Raw genomic sequence first — 12,637 nt, 5'->3', positions numbered from 1 at the left:
CATTAATATCAGGTAATACATTGACTTGTTAAAAACTCTATTTTTCTTCTTTTGTTGTTTTTATTTATTTTAATTCCACTATAGTTAACATACAGTGTTATATTAATTTCAGGTGTACAATATAGTGATTCAACAATTCCATTCATCACTCAGTGCTCAACATGACAACACCTATTTCACCCATAACCCCCACCCTCCTCTCTTCTGGTTACCATCAGTTTATTCTTTATAGTTAAGAGTCTGTTTCTTGGTTTATCTCTCTTTTTTTCCTTTGATCATTTGTTTTGTTTCTTAAACTCCACATATGAGTGAAATCATATAACTTATTTCATTCAGCATTATACTCTCTAGCTCCATCATGTTGTTGCAAATGGCAAGATTTCATTCTTTTTTATGGCTGAATAATATTCCATTCTATATATACCATAGCTTGTTTATCCATTCATCAATTGGTGGACACTTGGGCTCCTTCCTTAATTTGGCTATTGTAGATAATGCTGCTATAAACATCCTGGTGCATGTATCACTTTAAATTAGTGTCTTTGTATTTTTGGGGAGGGTGCAATTGCTAGATCATAGGGTAGATCTATTTTTAACTTTTTGAGGAACCTCCATACAGTTCTCCAGAGTGGCTGCACCACCTTGCATTCCCACCAACTGCAAGGGGGTTCCTTTTTCTCCACATTCTTGCTAACACGTTGTTTCTTGTATTGTTGATTTTAGCCATTCTGACAGGTGTGAGATGATATCTCATTGTTGTTTTGATTTGCATTTCCCTGATGGTAAGTGATGTTGAGCACCTTTTTATGTGTCTGTTGGCCATTTGTATGGCTTCTTTAGAGAAATGTCTGTTCATGTCTCGGCCCATTTTTTTAATTGGATTATTCATTTTTGGGTTGTTGAGATTTATCAGTTCTTTATATATTTTGGATACTAATGCTTTGTCAGATATGTCATTTACAAATACCTTCTCCTATTCCATAGGTTGCCTTTTAGTTTTGCTGATTGTTTCCTTTGCTGTGCAGAAGCTTTTTATTTTGATGTAGTCTCAGTAGTTTATTGCTTTTGTTTCCCTTGCCTCAGAAAACATATCTAGAAAGAAGTTGTTGCAGCCATTGTCAAAGAAGTTACTGCCTATGTTCTCTTCTAGGATTTTTATGGCTTCAAGTCTCATATTTAGGTCTTTCATCCATTTTGAAATCACTTTTGTGTATGGTGTAAGAAAGTGGTCCAGTTTCATGCTTTTGCATGTAGTTGACCAGTTTTCCCAACGTTTGATGAAGAGACTTTTTCCCATTGGATATTCTTTCCTGCTCTCTCATAGATTAATTGACCATAAATTGTGGGTTTATTTCTGAGTTTTTTATTCTGTTCCATTGATCTATGTGTCTATATTTGTGGCAGTATGATACTCTTTTGATCATTACAGCTTTGTGATATAAATTGAAGTCTGGAATTGTGATGCCTCTAGCTTTTTTTTTTTTTCTTCAAGATTCCTTTCGCTATTTGGGGTCTTCTGTAGATCCTTACAAATTTTAGGATTGCTTATTCTAGATCTGTGAAAAATACTGGTGGTCTTTTGATAGGGTTTGCTTTAAATATGTAGATTGTTTGGGTAGTATAGACATATTAATAGGATTTGTTCTTCCAACTCATGGGCATAGAATGGTTTTTCATTTCTTTGTGTCATCTTCAATTTCTTTCATCAGTGTATTATAGTTTTCAGAGTACAGGTCTTTCACCTCTTTAATTAGGTTCATTCTTAAGTGTCTTATTATTTTTGGTGCAGTTGTAAATGGGATCAATTCTCTTTCTGCTGCTTCATTATTGGTGTATGGAAATGCCACAGATTTCTGTACATTGATTTTGTATCCTGACACTTCACTGAATTTGTTTATCAGTTCTAGCAGTTTTTGGTGTAGTCTTTCTCATTTTCTATATATAGTATCATGTCATCTGCAAATAGTGAAAGTTTTACTTCTTCCTTACCAATATGGATGCCTTACATTTCTTTGTGTTGTCTCTTTGCTGTGGCTAGGACTTCAAGTACTATATTGAATAAAAGTGGTAAGAGTGGACATCCTTGTCTTGTTCCTAACCTTGGGGGAAAGGCTCTCAGTTTTTCCCCATTGAGGATGATGTTACCTGTGGGTTTTTCATATATGGCCTTAATTATGTTGAGGTATGTTCCCTCTAAACCTACTTTGTTGAGGGTTTTTATTATGAATGGCTGTTGTACTTTGTTAAATGCTTTTTGTGCATCTATTGAGAAGATTAAATGGCTCTTCTTTCTCTCATTGATGAGATGTATCATGTTGATTGATTTGTGAATACTGAACCACCCTTGCACCCAGGAATAAATCCCACTTGATTGTGCTGAATGATTTTTTTAATGTATTGTTGGATTTGGTTTGCTAGTATTTTCTTGAGGATTTTGCATCTAAGTTCATCAGAGATATTGGCCTGTAGTTCTGTTTTTTTGTGGTGTCTTTATCTGGTTTTGGTATCAGGGTGATGGGAACCTCCTAGAATAAATTTGGAAGTTTTCCTTCCTTTTCTATTTTTTGGAATAGTTTGAGAAGATTAGGTATTAACTCTTTTTTTAAATGTTTGGAAGAGGGGTGTCTGGGTGGCTCAGTTGGTTGGGTGACTGCCTTCAGCTCAGGTCATGATCCTGGAGTCCCTGGATCGAGTCCCGCTTCGGGCTCCCTGCTCTGTGGGGAGTCTACTTCTCCCTCTGGCCCTCCCCCCTCTCATGTGCTCTCTCTCTCTCATTCTTTCTCTCTCAAATAAATAAATAAAATCTTTCAAAAAAAATAAATGTTTGGAAGAATCCACTTATGAAGCCATCTGATCCTGGACTTCTATTTGTTGGGATTTTTTAGTTACTGATTTAATTTCTTTGCTGATTATCAGCACATTCAAATTTTCTATTTCTTCCTGTGTCAGTTTTGGTAATTCATGTTTCTAGGAATTTATCCATTTCTTATAAATTGTCCAATTTTTTGGCACATAGTTTTTTTATAATATTCTCTTATAATTGTATTTCTGTGCTATTGATTGTTATTTCTCCTTTCTCATTTGTGATTTTATTTATTTGGGTCTTTTCTCTTTCCTGAAAATTAATTTTTAAAATGGCAGTAAGTACATATCTATCAATAATTACTTTAAATATAAATGTAAAAGTGCTTCAATCAAGACATAGAGAGGCAGAATGGATAAAAAAGAACACCCATCTATATTCTGCCTACAAGAGACTCACCTCAGACCTAAAGATGAATACAGAGACTGAAAGTGAAGGGATGGAAATACATTCACTATGCAAATGGAAGGCAAAAAAAGCCAGGGTAACAATACTTATATTAAGACAAAAGAGACCTTAAAAATACAATGTAACAAGACACAAAGAAGGGCATTATATAATGTTAAAATGATCAATCCAGTGAAAGGATATAGCAATTGTAAGTATCTATGCACCCAACACTGGAGTACATAAATACATAAAGAAAATATTAATGACATAAAGGGAGAAATTGATAGTAATACAATAATAGTTGGGGACTTTAAAAATCCACTTACGTCAATGGATAGGTCATCCAGGCAGAAAATGAATAAGGAAACAATGTCTTTGAATAACACATTGGACCGGATGGACATAACAGACATATAAAGAACATTTTATACAAAAAGAACTCATTCTTTTCAAGTGCACATGGAACATTCTACAGGATAGATCGCATGTTAGGCCACAAAACAAATCTCAATAAACTTAAGAAGACTGAAATCATATCATGCATCTTTTCCAACCACAACGATATGAAACAAAAAATGAATCACAAGAAAAAAACTGGAAAAAAACACAAACACGTGCAGACTAAACAACATGATACTAAACAACCAATGGGTCAATGAAGAAATCAAAGAAGAAATAAAAAAATACATAAATATGCAAATGAAAACACAATGGTCCAAAATCTCGTTCTGGTTCTTAGAATCTCTGGTTCTAAGAAAGCAGTTCTAAGAGGGTAGTATATAGCAAACAAACCTAACTCAAGAAACAAGATAAAACTCAATCTAACCTTACACCTAAATGAACTAGAAAAAGAAGAACAAACAAAGCCCAAGGTCTGTAGAAGAAAGGAAATAATAAAGACTTCAGAGCTTGGGGTGCCTGGGTGGCTCAGTCGTTAAGTGTCTGCCTTCAGCTCAGGTCATGATTCCAGAGTCCTGGGATCCAGCCCCACATCGGGCTCCCTGCTCCGCGGGAAGCCTGCTTTCCCTCTGCCACTCCCCCTGTTTGTGTTCCCTCTCTCGCTGTGTCTCTCTGTCAAATAAATAAATAAAATCTAAAAAAAAAAAAAAAGACAAGAGCAGAAATAAATTACATAGAGATTAAAAAACAAAAAACAAACCAAAGATAGTTCTTTTTTTTAAACTTTTTTAAAAAAGATTTTATTTATTTGACAGAGAGACAGAGAGGGAACACAAGCAGGAGGAGTGGGAGAGGGAGAAGCAGGCTTCCCGCCAAGCAGGGAGCCTGTTGTGGGGCTTGATCCTGGGACCCTGGGATCATAACCTGAGCCGAAGGCAGACACTTAATGACTGAGCCACCCAGGTGCCCCTAAAACTTTTTTTAAAAAGATTTTTATTTACTTACTCGACAGAGAGACACAGCAAGAGAGGGAACACAAGCAGGGGGGCGTGGGAGAGGGAGAAGAAGGCTTCCCACCAAGCAGGGAGCCCGATGCAGGACTTGATCCCAGGAACCAGGGATCATGACCTGAGCCAAAGGCAGATGCTTAAAAACTGAGGCACTCAGGTGCCTCTCAAAGAGAGTTCTTTAAAAAGATAAACAAAATTGACAAACCAATAGCCAGACTCATCAAGAAAAGAAAAAAAGAGGAAGGACAAAAATAAATAAAATCAGAAATGGAGGTAAGAAGTAACAACTGACACCACAGGAATACAAAGGATTATAAGAGAATATTACAAAAAATAATATGCCAACAAACTGAACAATTTAGGAGAAATGAATAAATTTCTAGAAACATAACAATCTTCCAAAACTGAACCAGGAAGAAATAGAAAATCTGAATAGACCAATTACAAGTAACGACATTGAAGTAGTAATCAAACTCTACCAAAAAATAAAGGGACCAGATGGATTCACAAATGAATTCTACCAAACATTTAAAGAAGACTCAATGCCAGAATGCCTGGGTGGTTCTGTCGGTTAAGTGTCTGCCTTCGGCTCAGGTCATGATCCCAGGGTCCTGGGATAGAGTCCTGCATCGGGCTCCCTGCTCAGTGGGGAGCCTGCTTCTCCCTCTCCCTCTGCCATTCCCTCTGCTTGTGTGCTCTCCCTCTCTCTCTGATAAATAAAATCTTGAAGAAGAAGAAGAAGAGGGAGGAGGAGGAGGAGGAGGAGAAGGAAGGAGGATAAGAAAGAAGAAAGAAGAAGAGGAGGAAGGAGGAGGAGGAGAGGGGAGAGGGGGAGGGGGGACGGGGAGGAGGAGGAGATTCAATGCCTACTCTCCTCAAACAATTCCAAAAAATAAAAGAGGAAGAAAAGGTTCCAAATACATTCTGTGTGGCTAGCATTACCCTGATAACAAAACCAGACAAAACACCACAAAAAAAGAAAACCACAGGCCAATGTCCCTGATAAACAAAGATGTAAAAATCCTCAACAAAATGTTACCAAACCATATTCAACAATACATTAAAAGGATCAGTCACAATGTTCTTGTGGGATTTATTCCTCGGCTATAATGATGGTTCAATATTCACAAATCAATCAATGTGATACACATTAACAAAATGAAGAATAAAAAAATCATGTTATCATCTCAATAGATGCGGAAAAGCATCTGACCAAAATTCAACATCTGTACATTATAAAGATTCTCAGCAAAATGAAAAACCCACAGGTAACATCATACTCAATGGTAAAAAACTGAAAGATTTTCCTCTAAGATCGGGAATAAGACAAGGATGTGCATTCTCTTCACTTTCATTCTCTGTAGTACTGAAAGTCCTAGCCATAGCAATAGACAAGGAAAAGAAGAGACATTTGTATTGGTAAGGAAGAATTTAAATTGCCACTATTTGCAGATGACAGGATACTTTATGTAGAAAACCCTAAAGACTACTACACAATTATTAGAATAAGTGAATTCAGTAAATTTGCAGGGTAAAAAATTAAAACCCAGAAATCAGTTGCATTTCTATACACTAATAACAGAGAAGCAGAGAAATTAAGAAAACAGTTTCATTTACAATTGCACTGAAAAGAATAAATTACCTAGGAATACACTTAACCAAGGAGGTGGAAGACTTATACTCTGAAAATTGTAAAATATTGATGAAACAAATTGAAGACGGCACAAATAAATGGAAAGATATTCTATGCTCATAGATTGGAAAACTAATGTTAAAATGTCCATATACCCAAAGCAATCTACAGAATAATGCAATCCTTACCAAAATACCAATAGATTTTTCACAGAAGTAGAGCAAATAATACTAAAATTTGTGTGGAACCACCAATGACCCCAAGTAGCCAAAGCAATCCTGAGAAAGAAAAAAAAAAGCTACAGACATCACAGTTCTAGATTTAAGAGACATTACAAAGATGTCATAAGCAAAACAATATGGTACTGGCACAAAAATAGACAAATACATCAATGAAAGAGACACGGAACCCAGAAATAACCCCACATTTATATGATCAATTGATCTATGACAAAGGAGGCAAAAAATATCCAATGGGGAGAAAACAGAGTCTTCAATAAATGGTGCTGGGAAACTGGACAGCCACATACAAAAGAATGAAACTGGACTGTTTTCTCAAACCATACACAAAAATAAACTCAAAGTGGATTAAAGACCTAAATGTGAGACCTGAAACCATAAAATTCCTGGAAGAAATTATAGACAGTAATTTTTCTGACATCAGCCATAGAAACATTTTTCTGGATCTCTCTCCTGAGGCAAGGGAAACAAAAGCAAAAATGAACTATTGGGACTACACCAAACTAAAAAGCTTTTGCATAGCAAAGGAAACCATCAACAAAACAAAAAAGGAACCTACTGAATGGGAGAAGATATTTGCCAATGATATATCTGATAATGGGTTAATATCCAAAATATATGAGGAACATATACAACTCAACACAAAAAAAGCAAATAATCCAATTAAAAATGGACAGAGGACCTGAAGAGACATTTTTATAAAGAAGACATCCAGGGTGTCTTCTGGGTGGCCTGAGTGGCTCAGTCGGTTAAGCATCTGCTCAGGTCATGATCCCAGGGTCGTGGGGTCAAACCTTTTGTCGGGGTCCCTGCTCAGCAGGGAGTATGCTTCTCTATCTGACCCCCATGCTCTCTTTCTCAATTAAATAAATAAATAAAATCACTTAAAAAAAAAAAGACATCCAGATGGCCAACAGACTCATGAAAAGAGGCTCAACATTACTAATCATCAGGGATATGCAAATCAATGAGATATCACTTACACCTGTCACAATGGTAGAGTGAAAAAGACAAGAAATAACAAATGTTGGCAAGAATAACAAATGTTGGCAAGAGAAAAAGCACTGGCACACTGTTGGTAGGAATGTAAATTGGTACAACAACTGTGGAGAACAGCATAGAGGTTCCTCAAAAAATTAATAATAGAAATAGCATATAATCCAGAGGTGCCTGTGTAGCTCAGTTGGTTAAACATCCAACTTTTGGTTTCAGCTCAGAGCATCATCTCAGTGTCATGAGATCAAGCTGTGTGTCAGCATGGAGCCTGCTTAGGATTCTCTCTCTCTCTCTCCCTCTCCCTCTCCCCCTTCCCCCACTAACACGTGCACTCTCTCTCTCAAATAAATAAATAAATCTTAAAAAAAAGATATAGTATATGATCCAATAATTCCTCTACTGGGTATTTACCTAAAGAAAACAAAACACTAATTTGAAAAGATGTATGCACCCCTATGTTTACTACAGCGTTATTTACAATAGCCAAGATATGAAAGCAACCCAATGTCCATCGATAGATGAATAAAGAATACACACACACACACACACACTGGAATATTATGTAATCAAAAAAAGGATGAGATCTTGCCAGTTGCAATAACATAAATAGACATAGAAAGTATTATGCTAAGTGAAATCAGAGAAAGATAAATAGCATATGATTTCACTTAAATGTGGAATCTAAAAAGCAAAATGAATAAACAAACCAAAAGCAGAATCAGATATATAAATATAGAAAACAAACTGATGGTAGCTAGAAGGGAGAGGGCTGGGAGATGTCAAAAAGAGTGAAAGGGAATGGAAGATACAGGATTCCAATTATGGAAGTCATGGAATAAAAGGTATAGCACAGGGAATATGTCAATAATATAACAGCATTGTATGGTGACAGGAGGCAGCTACACTTCTGGTGAACATAGCATAATATATAGAGTTGTTGAATCACTATGTTATATACCTGATACTAATGTACTAATGTTGTGTAAACTATACTCAAATAAAAATAAAATTTAAAACCAAAAATTCTAAAATTTATATGGAGAGGCAAAAGCCCCAGAATAGCCAACACAATATTGAAAGAGAAAAACAAATTTGGAGGTTAGATACCACCTGATATTCAAGAGTTACTATGAAGATACAGTAATCAATACAGTGAGGTATTGGTGAAAGAACAGACAAGTAGATCAATGGAAAAAAATATAGAGCTCAGAAATAGACCCACCTAAATATAGTCAACTGTTGACAAAGGAGCAAAGGCAATACAATGGAAGAAAGGTAAGTCTTTTCAACAAATGGTGCTAGAACAGCAGGATATCCAAGTGCAAAAAAAAAAGTAGACACAGACCTTACAACGTTTACAAAATTTTTTTTAACATTTTATTTATTTATTTGACAGAGAGAGACACAGCAAGAGAAGGAACACAAGCAGGGGGAGTGGGAGAGGGAGAAGCAGGCTTCCTGCTGAGCAGGGAGCCCGATGCGGGGCTCCATCCCAGGACCCTGGGATCATGACCTGAGCCGAAGACAGATGCTTAACGACTGAGCCACCCAGGTGCCTCAACCTTCACAAAATTTAACTAAAAATGGATCATAAACCTAAAAAATAAAAGCCAAAACATAGACCTCCTAGTAGATAACATTGTCAGAGAAAGACATACCATAATTTCACTCATGTGTGGAATTTAAGAAACAAAACAAACAATCAAAGGAATAAAAAGAGAAAGAGACAAACCAAGAAGCAGACTCTTAACTGTAGAGAACATACTGATCATTTCCAGAAGGGAGGTGGGTGGGAGGATGGGTTAAGTAGGTGATGGGGATTAAAGAGTGCACTGGTAATGTGCATTGGTTGATATGTGGAAGTGTTGAATCACTATATTATACACCTGAAACTAATATTACACTGTATATTAACTAACTGGAATTTGTTTTTATTTTTTTTAAGATTTATTTATTTGAGAAAGAGAAAGAGAGCACTAGGGAGAGGCAGAGGGAGCAGCAGACTCCCTGCTGAGCAGGGAGCCTGATGCAGGCTTGATCCCAGGACCCCCGGATCATGACCTGAGCCGAAGGCAAACGCTTAAGCTACTGAACCACCCAGGTGTCCCAACTAACTGGAATTTAAAAATTTATTTTCTGGTTCTTCTTGTAGTTCTTTCTTTCTTTTCTCTTGCTCTCTTTTTTTGTGGTTGATGAGTATAGTATTTTGTTTGGCTTTCTTTCTCTTTATTTTTTGTTTATCTATCATAGTTATTCGATTTGTGGTCACCATGAGGTTCATATTTAACATTATAAGTAAATAGCAGTCCATATTAATTTGATGGACATTTAAGTTCAAACACATTCTTTAGCAACAACAACAATAAAACATAAAAAGAAAAAGATTTTTTTCTTTTTTTGTTTTCCCCTTGTCTTCCTTTTCTACTCCTTTCTCCATATTTTATGTATATGTTGTCATATTTTACATCTTTTTTCCCCTATATTTCTTATGTCCAGTTATGGCCATTTGTTTTCCATTTAAAGAAGTTCCTATAACATTTTTTGGAAGCTTGGCATAGTGGTGATAAACTCCTTTATCTTTATCTATCCTTTATCTTGTTTTTCTGGGAAACTCTTTGTCTCTCCTTCAAATCTGGATGATAACATTGCCAGGTATGGCAGTCCTTGTTGTAGGTTTTTTCCTTTCAGTACTTTGAATATAACATGCCATTCCATCTGGCTTGCAAAGTTTTTGCTGAAAAATCAGCTGAGAGCCTTATAGGTTTTCCTTTGTAGGTAACTTTTTATTTCTCTTTTGCTTCTTTTAAGATGCTTTATTTGTCTTTAACCTTTGGCGTTTTAATTATTATCTGTTGCGATGTGGACCTCCTTGGGTTCAACTTCTCTGGAACTCTCTGTGCCTCTTTGACTTGAATATTTATTTCCCTCCCTAGGTTAGGAAAGTTTTCAGTTATTATATCTTCAGATAAATTTCCTACACCTTTCTCTCTCTTCTTCTGGGACATCTATAATGTAAATGTTTGTTCACTTGATGTTGTCTAAGGAATCTCTTAATCTATCCTCATTATTTTCAGTTCTTTTCTCTTTTTGCTATTCAGCTTGTGTGCTTTCTATTCCCTTGTCTTCCAGATCACTGTTACATTCTTCCACATCCTCTAATCTGTTGATTTCCTCTAGTTTGTTTTTTATTTCAGTTATTGTTTTCTTCAACTCTGACTGGCTCTTTTAATGTCTTCCATCTCTTTATTGAAAGTGTCACTGACTTTGTCGAATCTTTTCTTCAGCCAGTGAATGTCTTATGATCATTACTTTAAATTCTTTATCGAGCATATTGCTTATCTCTATTTCATTTAGGTCTTTTTCTGAGGTTTTTTTCTTGTTCTTTCTTTTGGAGCATATTCCTCTGTATTTCCATTTATGTGACTTTCTGTATTTGTTTCCATGGATTAGAACTACTTCTTCTAATGTTTAAGGAGTTGTGTATGGAATCCCCTATGCAGACTGTGTGTGCTTAATGACTTTTTCTGGCTGGCTGGAGTTGTGGCTGTATATACTAGTCTTTTATACCATGGCTTTTTATAGAAAGAATACCAATAAAAAGAATAATAAAAGAAAATAATAAAAGAAGAAAAGAAAACAAAAAGAAAAAAGTAAAGAGAAAGAACAAAAAGAAGAGAATTTTAAAAAGAGAAAAGAAATAAAAGAACAAAACCAAAAAGAAAAAAATAACAAAACAAGACAAATTTTACAAAGTAAAATAAAATTAAATTAAAATTAAAAAAAAAAAAACCCACACACAACCCACCAAACAGCAGCTTGTTTTCTGTGCCTCAGCACCTCAAGGCAGCTGGTGTGGGCTTGTGGTCCCTGGGCTTGCTGGGGTCAAAGGCTCACTGTAAGCCAACTCTAGTGGCTCTGTACTTTTAAGGTGGAAGGGGAGAGAGTATTCCCGCAATTCCTCAGCACTTTTTAACCATGGCATTTTTTTCCTGTGTCTCAGTGTGTCCAGGGTTGGTGTGGTCTTGTAGACCCTGCGCTCGCTGAAGTTGCAAGCTCATAAAGATGACCAGACCCACATGTTACATAGTCTGGACCCTGCTCCAGTCTAGGCTCTTAAGGTGGGGTGGGAACCCGAAACTATGTCGTTCTCCAGTCCCTCTGACTTGGAGAGCTTTCCCACAGCTCCTCCGATGTTTGGCAGATTTCTAGTGTGTCTTTTATATGCTAGTTACTTTTTTAAACTTTGGGTTTTTTCCTATGCCCAAGGACAGAGGGATCTGTTCCTGGTCCCTCAATACTATCCTTCCCCACTACTGTTTGCAGTGTTGGGGGTGGGGATTCCCTTTGTTACTGTAGCTCTGTCGCTCTTGTTCTCTGGCCATTCTCTTTGTCTTTGGTTGTTCAGTCAGACTTCAGTTCTTTCTCACGTGGAATTGTTATGTTAATAGGTGTAAGTTGGTGTGTTCTGTGAAGGAGGTGAATTCAGAGTCTTCCTATGTTGCCATCTTGAATGGAAATCTCCTGTATTTTAAATTTTATTTTCAGTTCTTCACTGCTGGTACATAGTAAAGCAATTGACTTTTATATTTTAACCTTGTATCCTGCAGTCTTGCTATTATAATCATGGAGGTACAGGAGATTTTTTGTCAATTCTTTTGGTTTTTCTACATAGCTGATCATGTCATCTGGGAAAAAAGACAGTTTACTATCTTTCTTTCCAATTTGTATACCTCTTATTTCCCTTCCTTGCCTTATTTCATTAGCTAATACTTGGACTGTGGTGTTGAAAACTAGTGCCTTGTTACTGATCTTAGTGGGAAAACTTATACTAGTCTCTCACCATTAAGTATTATTAGGTATAGGGTTTTTTGTAGATGTTTTTTATTCATTTGAGGAAGATCCCTTCTATTCCTAGATTATTGAGAATTTTAATCATCATGGGTGTTGGATTTTGTCAAATACTTTCTCTGCATATTTTGAAATGTTCATGTGGTTTTTCTCTTTTTAGCCTATCAGTGTGATGGATTGCAGTAATTGATTTTTTAATGTTGAACCTGCCTTGCATACCTGAGATAAATCTCACTTAGTAGTGGTATATAAATCTTGT

This window comes from Callorhinus ursinus, unplaced genomic scaffold, assembly GCF_003265705.2.
Source record: "Callorhinus ursinus isolate GAN/ISIS: 27379988/994484 unplaced genomic scaffold, GSC_fseal_2.0 scaffold4, whole genome shotgun sequence".
In the NCBI taxonomy this organism is placed as follows: Eukaryota; Metazoa; Chordata; class Mammalia; order Carnivora; family Otariidae; genus Callorhinus; species Callorhinus ursinus.
This window is presented reverse-complemented; position numbering follows the sequence as displayed.